This window comes from Sus scrofa, chromosome 10 (genome assembly GCF_054392235.1).
Source record: "Sus scrofa isolate SSC_HxYL_T2T_F1_AM1 chromosome 10, Sscrofa_HxYL_maternal_Yorkshire_Landrace_v2.0, whole genome shotgun sequence".
NCBI classification, from domain to species: domain Eukaryota; kingdom Metazoa; phylum Chordata; class Mammalia; order Artiodactyla; family Suidae; genus Sus; species Sus scrofa.
This window is the reverse complement of record NC_139392.1, coordinates 92,776,980-92,803,672: the sequence shown is the minus strand read 5'-3', so window position 1 is coordinate 92,803,672 and position 26,693 is coordinate 92,776,980. Positions and strand designations below refer to the sequence as shown.

Here is a 26,693-nt window from a genome sequence, read left to right as displayed (position 1 = left end):
GATTTTTGAAGTTGGATAAGTCCTTCATTTTTCGTTTTCAAAGCTGTTTTGATTTTTCTAGGTCTTAGCCATTTCACATAAATTTTAGGATCAGCTTGTCAGTTTATCCAACCCCCCCCCCAAAAAAAAAGGCCTACAAGGATTTTGGACAAAATTGTCTTGAATCTATAAATGAATTCGTGAAGAACTCATCTTTTAACAATATTGAATCTTCCAATCTATGAACACAGTATGTCTTATTTATTTAGGTCTCCTTTAATTTGTATCAATAATGCTTTGTTTCAGGGCGCAAGACCTGTATATATTTTATTAGATGAATCTCAGAGTGTTTCATTTTTTTTAGGCCTGAACCTACGGCATATGGATGCTCCCAGGCTAGGGGTCAAACTGGCGCTGCAGCTGCCAGCCTGCGCCACAGCCACAGCAACGTGAGATCTAGGCTGTGTCTGTGACCCACGCCACAGCTCAGAGCGATGACAGATCCTTAAGCCACTGAGCAAGGCCAGGGATCGAATCCACATCTTCACGGATATCAGTGGGGTTCATTACCACTGAGCCACAACAGGGACTCCATTTTTTTGATTCTACTGTAGTAGTATTGTTTTTCGCATCTTCATTTTTGAAAGTTCATTCCTAGTATACAGAAATACAGCTGATTTTTTTCAAATTTTTTATTGGGGTAAAATATACACAACAAACTTTACCATCTTAACCATTTCTCAGTGATGCTGTTGAGTGTCTGTCACCACCATCCGTCTCCATAGCTGTTTCCATCCTGTAAACCCGAGCCTCTATTACTGCTAAGCAGGAACTCCCCTCCCCCCCTCCCCACGGCTGCTGGCAGCCTCCATTCCATTTTATGTCCCTCTGATTTGGACAACTCTAAGTAGCCCATATGCGAATTCATATTCGTCCTCTGGTGACTGGCTTACTTCACTTGGCATGACATCCTCGAAGCTCATTCATGTTGTAGCAGCTGTCGGAACTTCTCTCCCTTTTAAGGCCTCATGTGATGCCACTGTACGTACGGACCACATTTGTTTATCCATTCGTCTGAGACGGACACTCGGCTCTCTGCCCACGTTTAGCAACGGCAATAACGGTGCTGTGGACACAGATGTAGAAAGATCTCCTCAGGACGCTGATCTCAGCTGTCTTAGATATCTACTCCGAAGTAGAGCTGCTGAGCCATACGCTAATTCTCCTTGTAAACTTGGGGGGGCCCTCGTCCTGTTTCCACAGAGGCTGCACCATTTTACATTCCTACCGACAGGGCAGAAGAATCCCACAGTTTACCGTCTTCATCTGCACCTGTCCTTGTGTGTGTGTTGACAGTGGCCATCCTAGGGTGTGGGCAGTGGCACCTGCTGTGGTTTTGACTTGGATTCCCCCGGTAATTAGTCATGTGGAGCATCTTTTCATGGGATTATTGACCATTTGCATCTCTTCTTTGGAAAACCATCTATTCAGGTCTTATCTGATTTTTAAATTGGGTTGTTTGTTTTGTTGTTGTTGAGTTTTAGGACTTCCCTACATATTCTGATATCAAATCCTTATCAGATCTATGATTTACAAATACTCCTTCTACTCTGTGAGTTGCCTTTTCACTCTCGATAGTGTCACTTGATGCAAAGAAGTTTTTAATTTTTATGAAGTACAATTTGTCTATTTTTCCTTTTGTTGCACATGCTTTTAATGTTACATCCAAGAAATTGCTATCAAAACTAATATTGTGAAGATTGTGCCCTGTTTTTTTCTGAGAGTTTTATAGTTTTAGCTCTTGGGTACAACTGATTTTTATATATTAATATTTTGTCTTGCAATCTTGCTAAACTCATTTATGAGTTCCTCTAGTTTTCTTTGCTTTGTTTTTGCTGCCAATTATACAGGATTTTCCTATAGAGACGATCACGATATTGTCTAGGAAGGAAGTTTTCATCTATTTCTAATCTACTTACCTTCTCTTTTCTTCCTCACCTATTACTAGAACCACCAGCACAATGCTGAATATACATGGCGGGAGCAGAATCCTTTCCTTGTTCCAGTTCTTAGGGGTGGAGCCTTTTACCATTAAGGATGATGTTAGCTTTAGGCATTTCTAGCTTCCCTTATTACTGTAAAGAAATTCCTTCCTATTGCTAGTTTGCCAAGACTTTTTGTTGGGAATGAGTTGAATTTTGCATATATTAATGTCGCGAGACATGTGTCTACAATCTTTTCTCAGCCTCTTTGCTGAAAACTCCATCTTGTCCTGCTTTACTTCACCCCATCTTCCTGCTTGAAAAACAGTCGCAGTGCTGGTGAATGACTTAAGCTTAAGAACAAAGACCTAAAGGCATACGTTGTTCACGTGGTCAGCTGAAGGAGGACACAACGCATTGGTCTAGGCACGCCAGACCTGCGCAGATAGGCATGCCATTTGCACAGCATGATATGGCCTATGAAAATCAGAAGAAAAGGAGCCCCAAGGCCCCAGGGGGCTTATGAGGGTTGTTAGCAGAATACCTAGGCACACGGGATGCCGCAAATAGGCACGCCCTTTGGAAGCACAGGGAGGATTCTCTGGAATGCTATGCGTAGATAGCTAACGCAAATGCTAATGATTGTTAAATGCCTAAAGGTCAGAGTAAAAGCTTAACCATCTACCAGCTAAGTGGCTTTTAAGATAGTAAAAGAACTTATAAAATAATAAACAAACCCTGTACCCTCCCCCCACAGCCCCTCCTCACTTGCCGTCATCCTCAAGAGCACAATCAAAGCAGTGAGGCTTCTTGAGGCCGCGCGCTCGGTCCCTGAGACCTTGAGTCCCCGGTTCCCACCTTTACTTAAGATCAACGTCTCTGTGTCTTGTTGGATGTTAACGTTTTTCCTTAAGTCTCACCGCACCTGTTCTTCAGCCCCATCCTGCTGGGCGGGTCTCGGCATATTAAGAGGATCCTAGTTTAAATTTTTTTCGTCTGTTAATATGGTGATTTATAAGGATTGCTGTATTCAAATGCTCAAACAAACTGAATTTCTAGAATCCCCACTTGATCAGGATACATTATCCCTCTTTTGTATTACTGTTGGATTCGACTTAATAAGCTTCCACTAAGAATTTCTGCATCCATACAGATGGGGGTTATTTGTCAGGAGTTTTCTTTCCTCACAACGTCTTCAGCTTTGTTTCAGAGCAATACCAGACTCACACTCTGGCCTTCAGGGGACCAACGTGGTTCTGTTCCTTCGATCCCTTGTCCCTTGTGGGAAGTAACAGAATGTCTTTTCTGTCAAAGGACATCTTGGCGACTCCACTGTGCTCCGGCTACGGCTCCCGCTGAATCAACCCTGTGAGCCTCCTCCTCTTTCCCTCTTTTCCCAGCAACAGTTTGTTTCAAGTGAGCCAATCGGGAAGAATGTGCGCCCTGACCGGACCCATGGGAAGGGGACAGGTCCGTCACCTGCGTTAGGGATAAACAGGGGAGGGTCCTTTGCTTGGCGCGAGCGCTGCCTTTTCGGAGTACCCGCGCCCTTCTGCAGAAGGAAAGGGCCTTGTCCACGTGTCTCACTTTCCGACACTGACGACCCAAGCCAGAGTTACTGTAATTTCCAACACCCTAGTTAACACTCTCGATCTTTCCTCTCGCTCTTCGCACGCTTAGAGTTACCTATTGTTTTAAAGCCTTGTTCTTTCCTTGCAGCATCAGGGTCCCTTCCACACCTGTTTGTGTTGGTAGGTTTTTCTTCTCCATATGGATCACACTTCCCTCCTTCTTTGCATGCCCAGGATTTTTTACCGGATGACAGGACTTGTGAATTTTACCTTCTCGGAGCCTAGGTGTTCTTTACCCCTATCGTGTCCTTTCAGCTGGACTGCTGGTGAGTTACTTGGGAGCAGCTGGATTCTTCTGAGGTCCTGCTCTAACCCCTCTCCGGCAGCTGGCAGCCTCCACTGCGGAGGCGCTACCTTTCTAAGTCTATGTGATGCCCGTGGATCACCAAGCCCCCACTCAGGCTGCTGGGACCAACTGCCTCTGGCCCTGTGCTGGCTCTGAGCGCCTCCTCCGCTCCTTCCCTGTGGGGGCCTCACCTGTATGGGCTCTTCATGCTCAGCTGGAGATCCCCGAGGCGCCCTCCCCACCGTCACTGTCACTGCCGCTGAGCAGACTGGCCTCCCTGCGCCGCCCGGAGGGCAGCTCTGTCTCGGGAAATCGCTGCCCCGCCTTGGCTGTGCTTCCTTTCACTCTCTGGGCTGGACCCTCACCCGGGAGGAAGATGGGGGCCATCCTAGGGTTCTCGCCTGGTTCGCTCTCCTCTTTCAGGGGCCACTTTCCTTCATCTCCTGATGGCTGGGGTTCCTGTGTTCTGTTCAGTGTTTTTAGCTGTTTCATAAAGGAGGGCACATCTGGTCCCTGCTACTCGATCTTTGCCAGAAGTGGAACCGCTAATCTAAGATTAAATTTATTCTAGGACTCTTAATTGCCCACATCTAATTAGAGCCTATCATTTGGAGGATACTGCCTCCATCCATGAGATCTTACAGCAAATATCTGTGGTTTGGAAAGAGACGGCACTCACACATGAAGACCGTCCCCAGCAACCTTGTTCCTGCCTGGCTTCCTCTAGAACGGACCCGAGGGCAGCCTCACCTGCCCAGGGTCCTTAAAGGTGTGCTCCTGAGGTCCACAGGGAGCTTTTCAGCGCTATCATTAGAAGACTCTGTCCTGCTTGCACGATCTGTGTTCTAGAGCAGAGCGGGATATCAGCTGTCCGGTACCAACAGTATCTCAATAATTACATGTTAACACAATGGTTGCAGTTTTAATTATTTCCCTCTCTCTCTCCTTTTAATCTATACATTATGAACCGACTATTAAAATGAAGCGTAATAATAGTCTTTAAACTATTTTTACTTGCTTTAGCTCACCTGTTGTATCAACGTGGATGAGAATGCCGAGTCCTGTATTTGAAAGTGGCGTAGGCTCATGACAAAATATTTTATCTTTATCACGATATGTCAGCCTTTATTCTTAGAGACCTTTGGGGAATTATTTAGTCTTCGTATGAGCTTTTGGACTTGGATTGAAAATGGATGAGTTTAGAAAAAAGACGATTTGAAAAATGTCTTCTTGTTGAGTTCTTTCCTCTTGCTAGCAAATCCGAACTTATTTTGGAGTGAATTAGTAGCGAGCTGCCATTAAACGCGCGTGCCTGCTCCGTTAATCATCCACCCCCAGTCAGGTAGCATTCTGGCAAAAACCATTGTTGAAGATGAAAAATCATAAGTCATCTCCTTTGAAGGCTTCACAGCTTTAATAAATGTGATGTGTCAGCTACTTCATTTCTAAGAGGTTTTTTTTTTTTTCCTTGCTATAATTTTCTCAGAAGGAATAAAGTTATAAAGGAGCCTACTTTCATGCAAATGAATTGCACGTTTTGGCTCAGGTTGCCCTTCTAAATTTTACACTTGATAAATAATAAATGAAGATACTAGAGTGGAGACATGTTAAAGAGACAGCACATCCCTCCTAGAAAGAGTTTTTTTGCTGGAAGAACAGTGCTTAGTTTCAGGCAGGTGGTGAGGAACCTAAAACATAATAAAGGCAGCAACTCTGATTTGGTTTAGGGAATTATTTCCATAATACATGTGCCCACTGCCATGTTCATCTTTAGTAATAGCAATATTTAGTTTATTTTAAATGAAATGATTTAACACCTAATATTAAACACATTTTCTGGTGCTTTTGAAGACAGAACACAGAATTCTCATGATTTTTTTTTTCATTCATATACTAGCCTTTAGTTCAAGAGAAACAGTTGGCTATTAAATAGCTCATTATGTTTAATTATTAGTTATAAATGTGAAGTTTGTAAGGATAAACAAAGTATTCTTCCTAAGACCAACTTTAATCTATTATTCAAAATAAAAATATGCCGTTTCGACCTCATCAGTGAAAAATACCACCATCCCTCAAAGACGCTGGACTGTTTCTCTGAACCGATACAATTCTGGTACCAGTGATACTCTTCTTCAGCCTGGCAATCACTGTGTTAGTTCGGCCTTCATTCGGCCCTTCTGTGTTCTGGAGCTTTCAGATGGGCTTCCAAGGAGGGCAATTCAGGCTTTCAGCATGTTTAATGTGTCTCCTTTTTCTGAGGATTTCCCAGACTAGAGCGAGGAGAGTAGGGGAAAATTCACAGATGGCAGGTCTTCTTCAGCCTGGCAGGATTACAATGTCTCAGGAATGTACTTGTGCAGTTTTCTATTTTTCATTATTTCTTCTTTGGAGACTTCACTGAGCTGTGTCTGTTTTGTTCTTAGCTTTCACGACGTCTTTCTGAGTTCTCTCAAGTAAAGACTCTTCTGAAGCTAAAATCCCTTGTAACATTGAGTCTGTGTTTGTTTCCCAGGGCTGATGTCGTAAATCACCACACATGGGGTGACTTAAAGCAGCAGAAACCTATTCTGCCATAATCCTGGACGCCAGAACTCCAAGGCCATGGTGGTGGCAGGGTCCGCCTCCTCTGGCGCTCGGGGTAGACCCTCCTTGCCTCTTCCTGATTTCAGGCAGTGGTCCTGGCTTCCTCATGCCACGGCTGCAGGGACATGGCCCTGGTCTCTGCTTCTGCCATTGCGGGACGTTCTCCCTGTGGGTCAGTGTCTGCTGTGGCACTTCCCTCTCTCTGAGGGCACGGGTCCTAATGCATGAGCCCCCCCCGCCCCCCCCAACAGCCTCATCTCAACTGGATCACCTCTGCAAAGACTCTTATTTCCAAATGAGGCCACAGTCACAGGTACGGGGAGCTGTGACTTCAACATATCTGGGGGACATGGTTCAATCTGTATCAGGAGTCTTCTCCGTCAAATGACAATTGCGGAAATGGACTCTTTTGTTTAAAAAGGGTAACTTGCACTGGGAATATTGTTAAAGACCAACTAATTTGACCACCCGAGTCATGTAACGAACAGTTGCTGGGCTGACCGCCAGGCTTACTTTTGGCCACTTATTGACAACACAGGCAAAGGCTGTCTCGCTGATGCGAGTTCGTAGGTCCACGAACTACCTTCAGGGTTAACCACTCTAACGGCACTCGTTTTCTTCCTGATACGTCTTCATAAGCACATCAGACTCATCCTGCCCAAAGCCCCTTAGCGCCCTCCCCACACGCTGCTTCCCACCCCACCCCTCTCTGGTGATCAGCCCCCAGACCCACTCAGCTCAACAGTCCACACAGCCGGGGGCCATCCTGACAAGTCCCACCCTCCACCCTGAGCATCTGCTCGCCGGGTCTTGTCACATGCACCTCAGGACGAATTTCCAAGGCTGTCCAGCAGCCCTGACGCACCGCTCTCATCTGCACCAGCTCCGTCGCTTCCTAACATAACCCCTGCGTTCCCGAGGCCTCCCGCTAACCTACTCTCCATGCATAACCACGCGAGCTTTAAACAGCAAACATCAAACCGCAGCCTCTCCAGCGGAGATGCCTCGCTAGACAAAGACATAACTGGGTGTTCTCGGCATGCCTCAGCTACTGCCAGCTCTCTTCTCTCTGGCTGTGACCTTCGTCTTGGTCAGCACCGGCTGCTCTAACAACAAATCGGAGACGGAGGGCTCACACAGCAAACCTTCCCTTCCCACAGCGCTGCAGACTGGGTCCGAGATTAAGGCACCGCAGGTTCGATGTCTGGTGAGGACTGGATCCCGGTTACAAACCAACCTCGCACTGTGTCCTCACCTGGAGGAAAGGGTGAGGTGGCCCTCTGGGGTCCCTTTTACACGGGGACCCATCGGGCAGGCCCCCCTCTCATGACCTCACCACCTCCCGACACCATCACTTTGGGGATTAGGAGTCAACACAGGCTTGTTGCAAGGACACATACCCTCGGTCCAGAGCAGACCTCCGACCCTGATGCTTTTCTTCTCTTTGAACCCTGTGCACGTCCAGCCTCTAGGGCCTCTTAGAAGCTACTTCTCTGATCTGGAGCACAGCCTTCCTACACGCCCATGTTTTTACTTTCTCCTAGTGAATATCTCCTTTTATTTCAGATCTCAGATCAACGGTCCCATTTTTGGCTCATTGTGCACAACCTCCCAGCCCCACTTTCCCCGACATTCACAGGGAACACTATCTTCCTAGGAAACCTAACCACAACTATAGGCAAGGAGCTGTGTATCTAGCTGTCACGAAACCTGTCCTCGCTGATAGGATATAAATGCTAAATATCCTACCAGGATAATCTGCTTCCTGTGACTCCGCCCCCAGATTCTAGTATTTACGACCACCTGCCGAGTGAATAAGTATGCAAGTCGTGGAGACACAAATAAGTTAAGCTTAATTCTACTCCCTTGTAGACGACTCCCTTAAACCATTCTCCTCAGTGTGGACTCTAAGGTGGCCTGCAGACAGCACAGGACTGCACCGAGATTTCAAGAAATCCATGGAGATGCAGATGTGAAGGAGACAGTGTATGTTTTCAATCAATGCCGGGTACAGGAATATTTCTGTGCAGATGTCCAGAAGGGAGCAGAGTGGTGCTTCATGTTCCTTACACCCGAAGAAGCCTCCTTGCTCCCTGAGAGGACACTTGAGTCTGTAAGTCTTTTTAGCGTAGATGAAAGAGGGTAGCAAAATGCAAAGAATTTAATGTTCTGAAAATAGAAGTATAAATAATGCATTGAGTATATAAAGCAAAACTGCACATAATGTACCGCTCTAATCTACTCAGAATTCAGGGCATTGCCAACAGCAGAACTGATGTGTGGCATAAAAAAAGCATCCGAAGAGTGGATGACACTGTGAGTGGGTCTCATGAGGTCTTGGTCAGTGCCACCATCTCCCCTTTTGCCCATTACTTTCTTGGAAATTAGAGCTATGGCTGGAGCCTGTGGAGGGCAGCATTTGCCCCAATTCCTGGCCCTCTCCATTCCCCTCAGAGACTAGCAAGGTGCCCACAAGAAAATCCATAGAAACCAAGTTCTATAAATTATGTCTGCACCCATGGCATATGGAAGTTCCTGGGCCAGGAACTGAATACAAGCTGCGGATGAGACCTATACCACAGCTGTGGCAACCCTGGATCCTTTAACCCACTGGGCTGGGCTGGGGATTGAACCCAAGCCACTGCAGTTGGATTCTTAACCCGCTGCGCCACAGCGGGAATGTCCCACAATGTATCATTTTAACCAAAGGGGAAGAAATTCCCATTTCTCAGTCTTTGTTTTCATCCTGAAAACGTCATGGTATTTGTAGTATTTACACTGTTAGATTTGTAATTTAACGGTAACTTTTTATGTTCTGGTGATGAAATGCACAGCATAAGCTCAGCCAAATCAAGAAGTGCCTCTTGAGCCTGTGTTCACGGCAGCATGCTTCCGCCCAGCATCTGGGGCCCAGCGAGAGCCCAAGACTGAACTTGTTTCATTCTCCTCAGCTGTAAACTGGATGCAGTTGTCTTTTCAGCTTCAGAAGGTCGCTGTGAGGAGTGTTTCCTCCAGACGTACAGTGGCCATTACACTGAGCTACTCATCTTTCTCCTCCCCTTTTCCCCCAAAGAACGTGGGTCTGCCGAAGGCCCACTGGACGGATCCATGGGACGGTCCGTCCGTGTCCCACATACCCTGGTCTTAAAAAGACCTCAGGCCTTCCCAGGTGGCTTTCTCAGGACGAACTCTTTGTGCTGTAGGAGACGAGTACTTTGATTCTGAAAGTGTGCGGAGACAACCCAACATGGTGTGTGTTTTAGGGAGATGAAGACGGTTCTAGAAATGAGGAAGTCTCACTGCAAGATCAAGGAAGGAGCCACGCAATCTGTATTTTGGGAGATTTGCTGTTGAAAAGGAAGTGGATCTAGTCAGCTCTTTTTTTTATTGGCGTATAATTGGCTTATAATATTATATCAGTTTCAGGTGTAGAACATAGTCATTCGATATTTTCACAGATTATAGACCCTTAAAAGTTATTACAAAATAATGGGTATAATTCTCTCTGCTGTAAAACATACCTTGTAGCTTTTTTATTTCATATATAGTAGTTTGTATCTGTTAACCCCATACCCCTACCTTGTCTCTCCTCCCTCCCTCTCCCCACTGGTAACCACTAGTTCGTTTTCTCTGTCTGAGTCGGTTTTTAGTCTGCTACATACATTCATTTGTATTCATTTTTAGCTTCCGTATAAATATCATAGAGCATTTCTCTTCCTCTTTCTGACTTATGTTGCTAAGCATGCTATTCTCTGGGTCCATCTACGTTGCTATGAATGGTAGAGCCTCATTCTTGTTATAGCTGAGTAAGATTCCATGACACGTGTATACCACGACTTCCTAAGCCGATTATCTATTGATGGACACTGGGGTTGCTTCCGTATCTAGGTTACTGTAAATAGTGTTGCTAGGAACACTGGGACGCACGCATCTTTTCGAATGAGTGTTTTCAGGAAATATACCCAGGAGCGGAATTGCTGGGTCATATGATAATTCTATTTTCAGGTTTTTGAGGAACCTCCCTACTGTTTTCCAAAGTGGCTGCAAGAAGTTACATTCTCACAAAAATGCGCACGTGTCCCCTTTTCTCCACATCCTCTCCAACATGTTATTTGCACACTTTGGGTGGCGGGGGGTGGGGGAGGCGCACCTGCAACATATGGATGTTCCTGGGCTAGGGACTGAATTGGAGCTGCAGCTGCTGGCCTGTGCCACAGCCACAGCAATGACAGATCCTAGCCACATCTGCAAACTATGCCACAGCTCAAAGCCTTAACCTGCTGAGCGAGGCCAGGGATCGAACCCATATCCTCATGGTTCTTAACCTGCTTAAGAACCTTAGCCACAATGGAAATTCCTATTTGTAGACTTTTTGATGACAGCCATTCTTACAGGTGTGAAGTGATATCTGTGGTTTTGTTTGCACTTCTCTAATAATTAGCATGATGTTGAGCATCTTTTCATGCACCTGTTAGCCATTCCTATGCATGTCTTTTTTGGAAAAATGTTTATTCAGGTCTTTTGCCCATTTTTTGGTTGTGCTGTTTGTGTATTTCAGATATTGACTCCTTATTTGTCATATCATTTGCAAATATTTTCTCCCATTCTGTAGGCTGTCTTTTCATTTTATCAGTGGTTTCCTTTGTTGTGCAAAAGCTTTTAAGTTTAATTAGGTCCTATTTGTTTATTTTTGCTTTTATTTCATTTGACTTGGGAAACAAATCCAAAAAAACATTGCTGTGATTTACGTCAAACAGTGTTCTGCCTGTGTTCTCTTCTAGGAGTTTTATGGTTTTTAGGTCTTACATTTAGGTCTTTATTTATTTTATTTATTTATTTTTTTTGTCTTTTTAGGGCTGCACTTACAGCATATGGAGCTTACCAGGCTAGGGGCCAAGTCAGAGCTACAGCCACTAGCCTATGCCACAGCCACAGCAACGCAGGATCTGAGCTGCATCTGCGACCTACACCACAGTTCACAGCAACGCTAGATCCTTAACCCACTGAGTGAGGCCAGGGATTGAACCTGGGCTTGTCAACGGCTTGTCAATGGCTCAGCCACGACGGGAACGCCTCATTTAGGCCTTTAATTCACTTTGAGTTTATTTTTGTATATGGTGTGAGGAAATGTCCCAACCTCCTTGTTTCACACGTAGCTGTCCAGTGTTATCAGCACCACTTATCAAAGAGACGGTCTTTCCTCCATTGTAATATTCTTGCCTCTTTGCTGTAGATTAATTGACCGTAGGTGTGTTGGTTTATCTCTGGGCTCTCCATTCCGTTCACTGATGTACGCGTCTGTTTTTGTGCCAGTGAGTCCTCCTGTGATTTAATCTCTTGTCTCTATTCTGCTACCAGCCAGAGGAAACTGCTTTTAAAAGCCTTGTGTCCCTTGGGCCACGCCCACATTCACACTCTCCGTAGCTTCAGGTAACTGACCTGGGGCTTTTCTTTACCTGCACAGTTCCCCCACAGCAGACCAAACAGTGTCTGACTAGCCGACCAACAGACAGGAATCAGTGGGTGGAACGTCTTTAGAATTCCGCCTGCCCTCTCCTTAAAGAGACATTGTGTTGGAAGGATACAGGGAGGACCTAAGAATCCGTGGAGAGTTTGGATGGGCAGCTCTGCAAGTTACAGGGAGCCAGGAAACGCTCCCTGGTGGGACGCATGGCTGGAACCATCTGTCACCATCCCCACACCACCCTGGGGCTTCAACCTTTCATCCTTTTTGCCACACTGGTCATGAATTGAATTTTAGGTGTGGAGGACTTCCCTGGTGGTACAGCGAGTAAAGGATCTGATGTCACTGCTGTGTCGTGGGTTCAGTCCCTGGCCCAGGAACTTCCATCTGCCATGGGCAAGGCCAAAAGTAAAAAGAATGATACATGCGGATGTCTAGCTGATCAACTGGGATCACGTCCCAACAAGGCAGCCATAGGAATAGCAGAAACCAGATCCCCAGACTGTGGGGAACTGTCACTTGGAAAGCATGTGTTTAAACAGGATGAGGTGTGAAATGCACTCACCCCACACTTTCACTAGAGTGAAATCAGTTCCGAAAATGTCTTACACTAATGTCATTTCAAGACAGAGGTTTGGTGTCACACCATGTGAGTTCAAATTCTGGCTGTGCTAAGAGCAGCGAAGCCTCGATTTCCTGTTGACAAAACACTGACAAAGACTCTATAGCACGTGTATCACACGTAAGTGACATAAAGCGGGAACAGTCACTTCCCACAGTGCCTGGCGCATAGTACATTCTCAACAACTGCCTAAATACTCTCTTTTTAGTATGAACAATACTGATCTCACCCATTGAATAAATGCAGGTGTAATCACTTTGTTTAAAATGTTGTCGGAGAGTTCCCAGTGTGGCTCAGCGGGTTACAAACCCGACTAGTATCCATGAGGATGTGGGTTCAATCCCTTGCCTCGCTCAGTGGGTTAAGGATCTGGCGTGGCTGTGGCTGTGGCTGCAGTGTAGGCCGGCAGCTGCAGCTCTGCTTCAACACCTAGCCTGGGAACTTCCATATGCCGTGGGGGTGGCCCTAAAATATATACATAGTCAGAATATGGTGCCATGCTCCTGAGGTGTAAATGCTACTCCATCTGGGTTCTACACACATGCCTACTGTAAACGGTAGAGATACCCTCTCAAGAAGGGCACACATGGCTGCAGGAATCAAGACAGAGTGTGGTGCCAGCCCCCTCACTGACTCTGGCAAGTTACTTACTCAGGTAAGTCATCTGACCTCTCTGTGCCAATTTTTCCATCTGGACCCTCCTGGGGTTGATGTGGACACCAACATTTTATAAGACAATGGCTTTAAAGTCTTCAGGCCAATGCCTTATCCCCGCCAATTAATAAACACTAGATGTTTTAAATATCACCGTCATGAAGGCTCCATATGTGTAATCTAAACAGCAGTACTGAGGAAGGTCTAAGAGGGAAATCTTAGGACAATCAGCAGTCCTACTGCAGGACTATTTTTAATTACAGCATTTTAAAAATAGCTGCTACAATTACTCTGAGTCTGACAGTGATCTGAAGCTGAAGCCACGCTGTGAGGTGCTATGCTAATCAGAAGAGCTCTCCATCCAGGGAGAGAGCACATCAGGCTCACAACGAGCATGAATTAAGGCCCCACAGTATGAAGCCTTACATCTTGAAATTACTGTTGCTGTTATTTGCAGTTAGAACAGGAATGGAATGCACTTCCACTTACTGGTGAATAAATTGAGGTATTTGCTAAAGAAGATACAGAATTTCCAGACCATTTGTCTCCTGGGAGAATCTGCTCTCTGTGACCAGTAACTGTTACTTCTGTTTATTCTGCTTCCCGGTGGAAAAAGAAACCATGGGATCTGTGTCCAGAGAGGAACAGAGCAGCCTCATAAACCCAAGTGCCCTAAAGGAACTAGTTATTATATCAGCTAGAAAGGCTATTACAGCAGTATTTCTTTTTTCAGTGGTCCACGATCATAATTTTCTGCCTAAGTTGAAATTCCCTTTTTCCCATTTACTCACGCCTTCCCCTCTTCTATGTAGAACATATTTTCTTTAGTTGCTTCTGTCACGTGCCTCTAATCCATCATCTACGCCACCACGAAAGGAAGCGTCAAGAAACAGAAGTAGGATCATATGACCATTTCTCCATGATTTTCCACACCGAGTGCCAAAAAAAAGCTGCCTGAGCTGCTTCAGTAAAAGCCTTTCCCTGACTGACCCCGCCTAGGTGAGTAATCACCAGGAGAAGCTGTGGTCACCCCCGCCACGCTCGCCCTTCTGTGTGATCGTGGCTCCTTGACTCTGCCACGGTCACGTCTTACACCACAGTCCAGGTGCTTTATCTTTTATGAGTCCTCTTCTCAGCCCCATGATTTGAACTTTAGTCTTTATTATCACCGTTGTTTAAGATCACACAATATTTTGCACTCAGTAAGTGGGTCCAGAATGACGTGGCAAGAGTCCCTTCATGGCTCCGAATTCACTCAGCACTGAAAACAAGTCACAGAATAAGTAGGAAAGATGCGGCAACCCACACAGACAACTGTGTGACGGTGGGGGAAGTAAGGGGACGCATCCGATGCAAATAAAAGGCACTACATGTGGTACTTCTGATTCCAGATATTTCCTGAATATAGCTGAACGACACCAGAAGGGAAGAGATGTAACAACTCGCAAGTATTTTACTTTAGGTATTTTTGCCATTTGCAGATAGGCTTTTTCTTGGATGCCTCTTAGAAACTCAAGCATTTTCCATTCATTCATTCATTCAGTCATTAAGAAATCAGACACCGAATACCTATCGCAGCGTTTTCACAGCCTCTCACTAAAATTCAAAAGCAATGGTGCAATGTTTCCAATGCGCGTCAAAGTGATTCAGGTACATATTATAACTGAACGTCCATGTTCTTTCTCAGATTCTTTTCCATTATGGGTTATTGCAGGATACTGAATACGGGTCCTTGTTGTGTATATATTTTATGTACAGTGGTATGTGCTTGTTCGTCCCAAACGCCTAATGTATCCTTTCATCTTTAGTAAAAATAAATTGTTTCTATGAACAAAAGCAATGGTGAGCATAAGCAGGACGGTGGCACCCGACGGTGCTGCTGGTCGCTATATCTGGCGCGGACGTGAGCGCAGGGCAAGATGTCGGTTGCATTTGAGGAGGCCCCGATGAAGCCGCCCAAGATGTTTCGTTTTATTGCATCTTCATTCTTGAGCAGGTCTTTCCATTATTTCGGAGTTAAGAATGAAGCAGTGGGGCTGCGCGGAAGTAAAAGGGGCGTGGAGGAAAAGCTGTCCCACCAGCTGCAGGCTCAACCAGGCACTCTTCCCGGGGGCGGCAGAGCCGCCGCCAGACCCAGGTAAGGCTGCCCGGCTGGGTGCTTGACAGACGTGTGCTTGACAGTGAAAGGAACGAGCCCGTCCCTTCAGGAAGGACGATCGACAGCATCTGTGGCCCGTGACAACGCGAGAGCTCTCACGTGAAAATGAAGAAAACTGGCAAACGTGTACATGGTACCATGGCCGCGAGAGTCCCCCGACGTCCACGGATGAAGTCAGTGTCCCTGATGGCAAGCGGGACCTTTCACAAATGGTCTAAGGAAACACCGCGCCCTCCGGAAAATCTTTACAAGTCAGTGCGGCTCGGCCGTTTGGTGCGTAACATGGGAGACCATTACACCCTCACAGACCTGTTGCGTCGGTAAGTAGGATGATTTATAGAAATGCTTTTGCCACAAAGGGAGTCCCGGGTAAGCAGATTTTCTCCTGCCCACTGCAAGGCGAATTAGATCCCTGGGTCACTTTACTGAGAGGAACGACCAGGTTGCAAGACGATGGCCCAGGAGAAAAGAAGAAAGAAGTGATGGAAAGCTTGGGATGAAAGCCCTCTGCCCCGCTGCAGGGCCTCGACCCCGCGGAGCCCAGAGTCCGAGCGCAGGCGGCACGCGCGTCTGGCCTTCCCTTCCTCCTCCTTCCTCGCCGCTTGGGCCTCTTCGACCCAGCGTAGCGTTCCGGGAATCGCTCCTTTGCTTTGGATTCCCAACTTTACACAACACGTAATCCCGCTGTCCTGTAAGCATGCTCCTTAGTAAGTGAATCTGTTGGCATGCATAGAGTCTATAATATTGACAGTTCTCTTTCAGTGCTGTTTTGCCAACCATTTCACTGTCTGTTGAAGTTCTGAAGCATTAATTGATGAGGCGTAGCATGCAGAGTATCTGCTGGAGTCCGTGTTGATCATTTGTGCAAAGAGATCTTTGAAAGTGTAACCAGACACATGGGATCTCGACCTACAACTGATCGTGTCGAATACTTTGTTACCCACTCTTCCACAAGGACAGGGCATTAGCTTCCCTTCTTCATATGGCAAAGTTAGGACCTTCCAAAAAGCGGGACATAAAATGAGTTACCGGAGTTCCCACTGTGGTGCAGAGGAAACCAACTGACTAGGAACAATGAGGTTGCCTCACTCAGTGGGTGAAGGATCCGGCGTTGCCGTGAGCTGTGGTGGAGGTCGCAGACGTGGCTCGGATCCGGTATTGCTGTGGCTGTGGCGTAGGCCGGCAGCAACAGCTCCGATTAGACCCTTAGTCTGGGAACTTCCATATGCCGTGGGTGCGGCTCTAAAAGGACAAAAGACCCAAAAAAAAAAAAAAAAAAAATTGAGCTACCAACAGAAGCACTTTATTACATAATAGATGTAAAATTAACAGATATAAATTAGTACCTATTAGTCAACAAGAAGCTTTAAAAATATTTTAAAATCATGAAGTTAAAATGTAGTTATAGTAAGACATTCAGAAAATGGATTATTTTAAATATGACACTGAAAATGAAATGCAGTTGTATTAAACTGATTTTTCTACTTAATGTGCTGGTGGGTAAACTATCGAGAGTGGAAACTGGGACAGTCACTGTACCGAATGAGCGTGTGGCCGGTCCTACACAGGGCAAAACACGTGGTCTGTCGCTGATCTGTCCACCTCCTCAGGTGTAAGTCAGGGCATCCCCACAACAAAAATCTGCACTGAGGTGAGTCTGTGTGATCCTGATTAAGCCGCTCTTGTTTGAGCCTAACATTGTTCTGCTATAGAAACGAAGGTAGTAATTTTATCCTTAAGATATTTGCGTGCATGTGTGTTGACTGAAAGGCTGAGAGAAATGCTGCGCCTGGTATCTAACAGACTTAATAAATGTTAACTCCCTTTTGCCTCCCGCGGTCCCAGCAGCGTAACGGGAAGCTCACTGCACACACAGCGACCATGGCGATTTCCAAGTTCAAAGCTGCTTCTGGGTGGTTGGTTTAGATCTGCTGCTTAGAGGGTGAAAACCCTCCGGGGTCGCGTAGTTTGGGGCTAAATAGCTTGTGTAATGTGTGTAGAGTGTGTGTGTGTGTGTGTGTGTGTGTGTGTGTGCGTGTAGCAGGTGTGTAAACCCAAATCTACAGGAACACAGTCAACTAATTCCCTATGCTTTTCCTAAAACAACCAGCCAATTGTGTGTCTCCGTTCATGCTGCTGCTCAGTAATGGGCCGACGCACCTCCTCCCAAGATGACAGCTTTGAACCTCCGTGTGGACGGGACACTGCCACCCTCAGGGGTTTACTGGGAGGTGAGTACAGCAGAGAAGCCAGAACGCCCCTGGGGTTGCTGTTTTGAGAGCAAAAGTGGATTTGCACAGCTGCCAAGTACTGGACGATCCTGGTTAAACATCTTGGTGTGTGTGTGTGGTGACTGCAAATTCTTCAATGGGAATAACTTTCCAGTTGAAAGAATGGAAACCAAAACAGTCGTAACGGAAACAATACACACCCCCTTTAGGTCTGAAGACCGCATCAGTCAGGCATCTTATCAGTCGGGTGTTCGCGCCGTGGGCTTGTTCCTGGGGGGACCCTGGCACCTCTGAAGGCGCTTTGTTCCTCACAGACAGATACTGACGCCTGTCTCTCGGGATCCGTCATTACCTCCCGTGTTCATCGCAAATGGAGATGTTTCCATTTGCAGGTGTCACACTCAGAATCTCTAGGCTCCTCTCCATGAGCCTGGCTAAAGGGCACGTCTCCGAGAACTGTCTTAACATAAGGAGCGTTTCTAAGACACAGCCGGCCTCCTTCATACCAAAATCTTCAAGCTGCCGAGGGGCATCTTGAAGGAGGGCAGCACCTCCAGGGCAGCCGTGGAGGGGGCTCAGCCCCGATGCCCCATGGGACCTGTTCTCCAGGATGACAAGGGCCGCCTGCAGCCAGCATGTGGCAAGGGGCCCAGAGGGTGGTCCAGGAGGAGCAGAGTTCTGGGAGAACGCTGGCTGTGGGTCGCTTGTGGAAGAAGGACCCGGCGGCAGGTGGTGCCTGGGTCTCACGCCCGCAGCCCTTGACCAGCATCCTGTGGGGGGCGGGAGGAGTCCCCCTCAGCCAGGGGACGGGGGTCGAACAACAGATGCCACCGCTGTAACGTCTCCCTTAGTTTGTGCATCGCGGTCCTGAGTGTCCCACCGAGGATGCTCCGGAGAGTCTTCCTGTAACCGTGTCCCCATGTCTGATGATGTCACCCTCAGCCAGCCTGAAGGACAGGCAACAGGCAAAAAGTTGCTTTGGTTCCAGCAGGAGCCTCAAATTGGTGGTGGGGGGGTTTCAAGGTCTTAGAAAGAACAGCATCAGAATAATAAGTCGGGGTTAGGGTGCCCCTTTTAGGGAACACTATGCCTTTTTAAATAAAATAACTGTGAGAATTCGGTCTTCTGGTTTTTCTTGGCCGCCCACAGTCACACAGGAAGTAAACCGAAGTGGAGCGTGACACTAGCTTGCTGGGAATACAGGTGTTTCAACAGGTGTTAGGTGGGAAAAACTCGATGCCCAGAGAGATGAGTTTCTCACCCTTCATGTGTCTGCTAAGATGCGACCTGGAGAGCAGGGGCAGGAGGAGACTTCCAGAACGGTGGCTGTGTGACTGTGATTTCATAGTCAAGTCGCAGAAGATATAACTGAATAATAAGAGCATTGCTCTCTGGGAAACAAGTTGTCAGACATCTCTGTACAAAGTTGGGGACCCACATCATGAGCTTAATCACAACAGCGAGGTTCCCTTTTGTTTACCATCATTAAATTTGCCTCCTAATCAGTTATCATTCTCAAGACTCCACATTTATATTCACGGTTAGGCATAATATTTTATTCTGCGGCACAACCTTGTGCAGTGGAAAATTAAAGAACCAGATAAAAACTAAAAGGGGCACGGAAAAGAATGCCTGTTTATCTGCCCGTGTGACTTGGAAAATTCTTCAAAAGAAAGAGAATAATGTAAATTTTGTGTTTTCTCTCTTCTTACATCATAACTTTCTTTTCCATTAAAAAAAAAAAGCAAGTAAAAAAAGATTATCTGATTCCTTTAAAATATGTTTGTTCACAAAAGAATTTTTCCTTTCAAAGGTCGGCGAATTCATTCGATGCCCTGGACCCGCATATTTCCCCAGCACCTTATGACCATGAACACGAACTGGTTAAAAAGCCCTGGAGCCCGGTCCCATCACACACCTCCCCTCCCTGCCTTGTTTCTCTAATTGTTAACAAAGTGAACTTGATTTGTGTGACCTAAGATTTGACCAGAACAGAATTACATTGGGGGGAGTTAGGAGTCGTCAGATACCACTTGGGAATTCATTTTGCTGTTAAATTTGGGTAACAGTGGATTTATGTTATAAGAAAGAAACACAGAACTGGCTAAACAAGAGGTAAGAGGTCCAGGCCGTGTTTAATCTTAAATTGGTTCCAGATACAAAGTGAAGCTTTCCCTGGAGGCCTTGATGGGTGGGGATGAACAGAGACACTTCATGGTATAAGCATGTTCTTGGCGGCTGTCATGAGTGTAGCTTCACCCCACGACATGTATGCTTAGAATAGCAAATCCCTCCTCCCGACAAGTTGAACTTGGCCGAAATTCTTTAAAAAGATTAGGTCAGAGAGCCCTGCTCAGGAACAAAGAGAGAGAGATACGCGGAGTTTTCCTCTGCAGGGATACAAACTGCCCCGCTGGCCGATGACATCCTATATCCATGAACATCCTTCGTGGCATTTCAGAAAAACAGGTGCACAAGCTCGGTGGGCGGGCAGATGATGACGTGCCCACAGTTGCTGTCGAGATGATGAGACTAACTTTCTAAGGGCATCGTACACTTGGAGGAGGGACCTGCCATCACCGAAGGCAGAGAACAGGCAAGGACCACGCCGCAATCGGACAAGCCATCAGTGGCGCTCCAAAAACGAGTCGTGGAATGAACCCACGCTATTGACTCCTCACGTAGCGAGGATACAAAACAACAACTCCGAAAGCAAAGCCAAACCCCTGACGGAAAGGGTCCCTCCCTCTGCGAAGACAGCGGGACTGGAGCTCCGCGCTGCAGTTGTACCCTCCTGTGAAGACGAAGCAGGGAAGGCCGGGGGGGGGGGGGGGGGGTGTGGACGGCGCCGGGAGGGAGGCCTCTGAGGGGGAAGATTCCAGAGGGTGAAAGAGGCGCCCGCGGACAGCCGAGGAGAAAGGCAGCAAGGCGGCCGGGCGCTCTGGCCGTCGCGGGGCCCCCGCCCGTCGCCGGCGGCCACGACCTCCTTCCAGAAGGTCTGAGTCACAACCTCCGTCACACGAGCCTGAGAGCAAACCGGCCTGAGCCTGCCCGCATCCGGCGCACATTAAATGAACAAAACAAAAGCTAAACAAATCAACGCCCCCCGCGCTCCAAGCCTCAGGCCAAGGAACGCAGCCGCGGAGGCTCCGGGGGACCTGGGCTCCCCCAGGCTGAGAACAGGGCTGTGGACAGCGACGGCCTTAGGGGACACGCCAGAGCTCCCAAATAATCACGTTCTTTCAGTCTTTCGTTCTTTTGGGGGGTATGTTAAGATAACTGCTTATTATGGTTTATTTTTCAGTCTCCAATTATGGAGGGCATGGCTTTTTCCAGGGAAAACCACTTTTTCCATGACGTTCTGCTGTATTTGGTTAAATCCTTTTCCAACCTCCCTTAACAGTTTTCTGGTGGCTTTCTGGGGAGTCATCGCCAGTTCCCGCCGCCTGTGTGACTCTGACCCCCCACCCCGCACCCGCACTGGGGAGATGGGAGCCCCAGGGAACTGGGTTCTGCTTGCCACTCTTCCAACCAGGCTGACCCGGGCGGGGAGGGCTGCGTTACTTGCAGGGCTCTCATCACAAAGCACCACAGACTGGGGGGCTCCAGCGCGGGCAGTCCGGCAGCGGGAGCTCAGAGAGCAGGGGGGTTGCTGCAGGCTCATTCTGTGGGCAACATTCTGAGGGCAGAGCTCTCGTCTTCTCACCTGGTTTTACAGAAATGCTACGCCTGCTGACCCCTAACTCCAGGTTTCCTCCTCCCCCGCCCCCGTTAGCCACCAGCCCAGTCTTGGACTTCATCACTCTGACGACTGTAGTGGCTCCTGGGGGTGCAATCACGGCGCATCTGCTCTTGTGCGTCCGGCTTCTTGCTCGGAGCACGCAGGCCTCGCGTTCACTCACTCACGTTGCCCCTGGCTGCAGAAGCCCCTGCTCTTGGAAGGCTGAAGAGAGCTCTCCTGCACCGACAGATGCTCTTTTCTCACCCACTGCTCTGCCCAGCTCCTTTACCGTGGCCCCACCCTCGTGTTGAGACCGGAAGGGCCTCTTTAGATGAGGAAAGGCAAGTGGCTCCTTGCCTGCCGCTGCAGGGTCTGCTCTCTGCTACGGGGCTCTGGGCTCCCACACTGACCCGCAGGCAGGCCCAAAGGGAATCGGCTGCGGGACCCGTGGCCATCCCCACCTCCAGGTCCCGGAGGCTGGCTCTGGCTTGGCCTCCTGCCCTCTCCTGCTCTGGCTGGCACAGCCTCAGCTGCTCGCCGCCCTTCCCTTTCTCAGGTCCAGAGGCAGCTTGGCCGGGCTGCTGGCTGTTGGTTCTTCAGGAAGAGGATGAGCTGCCCAGCTTTTACCTGGAAGAATCTAGAAACCCCTCTTCCTTGCTTTGGGGAGGCAAAAGAAGCACTGCCTTCCCCCAACTCTGTTGGCCAAAGACCTATATAAAGAGTCTGTCTCCCTTTCTTCTTGTATAAAGGGGTTCAGGAAGAGGGGGCTTGGGGTGATGGCTGAGAACAGAAGGGCTAGTTCTGTCTCGGAAGAAGCTTGTGGCCCCGTTCCTGGAGCATTCTCTCTATCACGTGGGAACCTTAATGCCTCTTGATCCTCCAGCTTCAGGTCCCAGCCATCCTTCTGGAGGAGCAAGAAAAGTCCTCCCCAGCACTGTGTTACCAAGAGTTGAGGAATTACCTACAGGCTTCCTCAGGTTGATCCTGGCACCTTCAAAGCACGCTGTGGACTGTGCGTCCTCCCCAAAGACGCTGCAGTCTCTTACGAAAAGGAAAGTCGTGTTAGAGGGGCTGGGAGGGGACAATGCACCGAGGCGCTCCAATTCTTCTCGCAGCTACTCTTGCCTTGGGGGCCAGCACAGCAGTTGCTGTGGGAGTGACAACCAGGAGAAAGCAGGGGCCATGTGACATCCAAAGGACCGAGAAGTTCCTCACTGCCCAGAAAATACGACCAGAAATCTTAAGATGATAGAGGCACGTAGGTTCTTAAATTTGAGTAAAACTTCTCCATTCCTTGAAAATTCCCTGTTCCTCCAACCTAGTCTCCTAACGTCGATCTGGACATTACTAAGAAATACATACTCATTCTTTTTGAAACTCAAACTATACTTTTATCATCTACCAAGATGCTTAGACAGCCTAAAATCACTTTTAATAATATGCTTATGTTTTTTCTAGTTTTAAATATAATAATTCAGGCTGCTTATAAAAGATGACAAAGTTTGGAGTTCCCTTTGTGGCTCAGCAGAAACGAATCCAACTAGAAACCATGAGGTTGAGGGTTTGATCCCTGGCCTCGGTCAGTGGGTTAAGGATCCGGCCTTGCTGTGAGCTGTGGTGTAGGCCGCAGACACAGCTCAGATCTGCGCTGCTGTGTCTGTGGCGTAGGCCAGTGGCTACAGTTCCAATTAGACCCCTAGTCTGGGAACCTCCATATGCCACGGGTGCGGCCCTAAAAAGCCAAAAGCCAAAAGAAAAACTCAAAAACCAAGTTTTCACACTTGCTGTATTCTGCGTTGTTAAATAGTTTTCAAAACAATTGTACCATCTCTCCCGGAGCTAGAACGTCTTAATATGCATCAGAGTAAGTGACACACCAAAAGGTACTCCAGCTTGAAAACTAAACCATATTTCACCATATACTTCTTTTTCTGTGAGAAAAATTTTAACGTAAAATCTATTTTTAATATCTTATGGACATCGCTTTTAACATTCAGATGACATGAAAGCAGTTTAAGAAACACTGCCATGGAGTTCCCGTCGTGGCGCAGTGGAAATGAATCCAACTAGGAACCATGAGGTTGTGGGTTCGATCCCTGGCCTCACTCAGTGGGTTAAGGATCTGGTGTTGCCGTGAGCAGCGGTGTAGGTTACAGACACGACTAGGATCCTGTATTGCTGTGGCTGTGGTGTAGGCTGGCAGCTACAGCTCCAATTAGATCCCTAGCCTGGGAACCTCCATATACCACAGGTGTGGCCCTAAAAAGACAAAAAAAAAAAAAAAGAAAAGAAAAAGAAATACTGCCATGAACTGTGTTCTCTCCATGGGGTGAAGACAAGAGAGCTCACATTTGGGATGACAGGCCAATGTTTGCTGAGTACATTTGCATGGTTTATAAGAATAATTGTTATCTAAGGCTTGAGATGTTCTTTTTCTTGAGGTACATATACAAATATCTGTAAAAGTACATACTTTCACATATTATGTCTTCCAATTTTTTCAGGCTAAAACTATTGTTCAAAACATGGGTAGTGTTAAAGGAAAAATCTGATCTTCCAAATCTGATCTGCTTCCTGCCATAGGAGGGGGCAGAGCGTCAACCCATCACCCAGGTAACAGCCTTTTCTAGAACATGTATTTCTTTGGTGACTGATTCCATCATAGCGAGAGTTATGAAAATCATTCTAACGCCCTTTCATATAGACAATGATTTCTTCCTTAAAAGAGTTACTTAAGCATAGTTTAACGCTGAAAAATTTACTAATGCATCAAAAGAATCAACTATAATTTTAGTACTAAAATAACCTATAGGAATTTTATACAATCATGGTATATAAGCTAGATTATCACAAATATTTATAACAACTTATGAAAACAGCATACTGAAAACTGTCCACATGCAGAAATTAAGTGTTTTAAGATAAAACCGTGCAGGCTTTGGCTGGATGATGAGTTGACATATGTACATACATGCTGTCTTCTCATCCACTGCCTGGTACTTGTCTCCATGGCGTCAACAGTAGGACGAGTGCCTGGTGGCTCGAGTCCATGGGCTTATTAGAACACAGGGCTGCAGGCTGACCCTGGTTCACAGGAACCCGCCACTTCCCACCGCTTACCCTGTGCCTTGCCCAAACGCCAGCCTGGCTTTTCTCCTTCCCGCAGGGGTCTGGTTTGTGCCTGGCTTGCTGGCGTGAGCAGGCGCTTCGGAGCAGAAAACTCCCCCTTAGCCGCTCATCCTGAGAATCCAGAACCTGCTGTCCACAGAGAGAAAGGTTTCCTGTGTGAGCACCCCCATCAAGCTGTCTGCTGGCCCCCTGCCCCCCAAAGTCCCGTAGCCCTGCTTCCCCTCCCGAAAACCAATCCCTGCTGGGTTTTGCAATGATTGCAGATGCTGATGTCGCTGTGTTTTCCCTACTGCAATGGTCTTTTTTCTAATAAAGTCTCTCCACACTTAAGTCTGGATTTATTTTTATTTGACAATGTCGCACACACACGTGCACACACACACGTGCACACTTCTAATTGTAAATATGAGCAGATCTAAGGCGTGTTTACTAGTGATGTGTATGTGTCCTGTGCTGTGTTAGATGAAGTATGATAAAATGTTGTCACCAAGTAATTTACAGAATATACCCCTGGGATTTGTTTAAACAGTAATACAAACAGTATATGATCATGAGAAAGTAAGTAACAGAGCACTGAAAAAGGCCACCGCTGGTGTGTCCATATAAGGTTGCCTCTCTCTCTCTGATTTTGGTGTTTTCTTTTCCTTATTCTGTGGCTGCTGTTTTTCCTTTATTTGATTTGATTCGTCCGCTTGCTTGTTTGCGTGCTCTGTACCACGTCCAAGCTGGAGGAAGCCGCTCCCTTTAGTTTCCCCGAGATGGGAGGGTCTACTGATCGGTCCCTCGAAGGGGCTAATCATTTCAAATGGGAAGTTCAGCCACTGTGATTCTAGCATCACGTGGGGAGATGTTTAACAGCCTACGCCCCATCCCAATCCCATGAGAACTGGTGGGGACCGGTGAGCTGCGAAAGCCCCATCGGTGCTCTTGTGGGCGGGGCGGGGGGGGGGGCTCAGGTGCGTGTCCAGGGGAGGATCTGCAGGCCCCCCACCAGGAAGACAAAGGGACCCACTCTCAAGCTCACTTCCTGACTTTCAAAGCCACTGTGACTACACCTCGGGATCAAAGGGACCACAAGCCTCTGGGGCCGTGACTGCCAGCGGGCTCACGGCTCCTTGGACCCCAAAAGGCTCTGAAGTCCACTGTGAGTTTCTGTGTCGGGGAGAAGGGTCCATGGGGGGAATCAAAGCCCTGATCTGCCGAAGAGCCACCTGCATCTACCCACACCGCGAGTCTGCAGTGGGAAGACCCCTGCCTCCACTTAGGTGACCCCGGCTCTATCAGAGCTGCTCCTTATGACAAGTGAACTCTCAGGGTCTCCATAAAAGTTACAAACGATGGCTTATTTTCAGTCATTTATTAACATGTCATTAAAAGTTTATCTGAGGTAGTGTGAAAAACTTGAAGTGTTTGATAACTTAGAAAATAGGGGGAGGTTCCGTCGTGGCGCAGTGGTTAACAAACCCGACTAGGAGTGACGAGGTTGCGGGTTCGGTCCCTGCGCTTGCTCAGTGGGTTAACGATCCGGCGTTGCCGTGAGCTGTGGTGTAGGTTGCAGACGTGGCTCGGATCCTGCATTGCTGTGGCTCTGGCATAGGCCGGTGGCTACAGCTCCGATTCGACCCCTAGCCTGGGAACCTCCATATGCCGCGGGAGAGGCCCTGGAAATGGCAAAAAGACAAAAAAAAAAAAAAAAAAAAAAAGAAAGAAAATAGGGAAAGATGTCCACTAAAATTCTCCCATAGACATCGGACCTTCCACAGACACCTGGTCTCTGCCGAACACAGTTTAATTCAAATATTCACTAACACCTGAAAAAAAAATGCAGATGTATTTTCTAATGTCCAATTGTACCCAAGCATAACTATGAACATCCATTGAGGAAAGGGCCCAGGCTTCTGAAGACCGAATGTGACGACCGGCAGGTGCCCTGTTCCTTTCCCAGGAGCCTTTCTGGGAACACGTGAGCCCGCAGTTTGGCTCTGCTGTATTTTGGTCCTGTAGTCTGGCTGATTCCAAACATTAGCATGTCAGAACTACTAGGGAAGAGGGGGTTAACGACCTGGCCTTCCTAGGAAGAGGTAATTATTTTAAATCATTTGATAGAAAAAAATAAGCAAATCTGCTGGTTGGGCTACTGCTTGTATTTGTCCATCTTGAGTTTGATCAGCAGGTCACTGCTCAGCAATAATTAACTATCTTCATAGTAACACACCAGCGGCTAAAACCGGGTTATAAGAGTTTGGAAATATT

The 26,693-nt window shown here is 47.4% G+C and overlaps 1 protein-coding gene across 3 annotated transcripts in view; it reads right to left on the bottom strand.

Moving 5' to 3' along the window:
• Positions 1–26,693, bottom strand: part of LOC146399612 (uncharacterized) — a 125,634-nt gene that overhangs the window by 26,919 nt on the left and 72,022 nt on the right. The window contains exons 6-8 of one of the 3 annotated variants that reach the window (XR_014818154.1): positions 24,432–24,569; positions 22,277–22,352; positions 19,707–21,948 (exon numbers count right to left, since the gene is read on the bottom strand). The exons of 1 other annotated variant lie outside the window; for it this stretch is intronic. The gene's annotated coding sequence lies outside the window, so the exon portion shown is untranslated. Of the gene's footprint in view, positions 1–19,706; positions 21,949–22,276; positions 22,353–23,083; positions 24,570–26,693 lie in introns of those variants that run through there. One more of the 3 variants, XR_014818156.1, reaches the window with a different exon arrangement.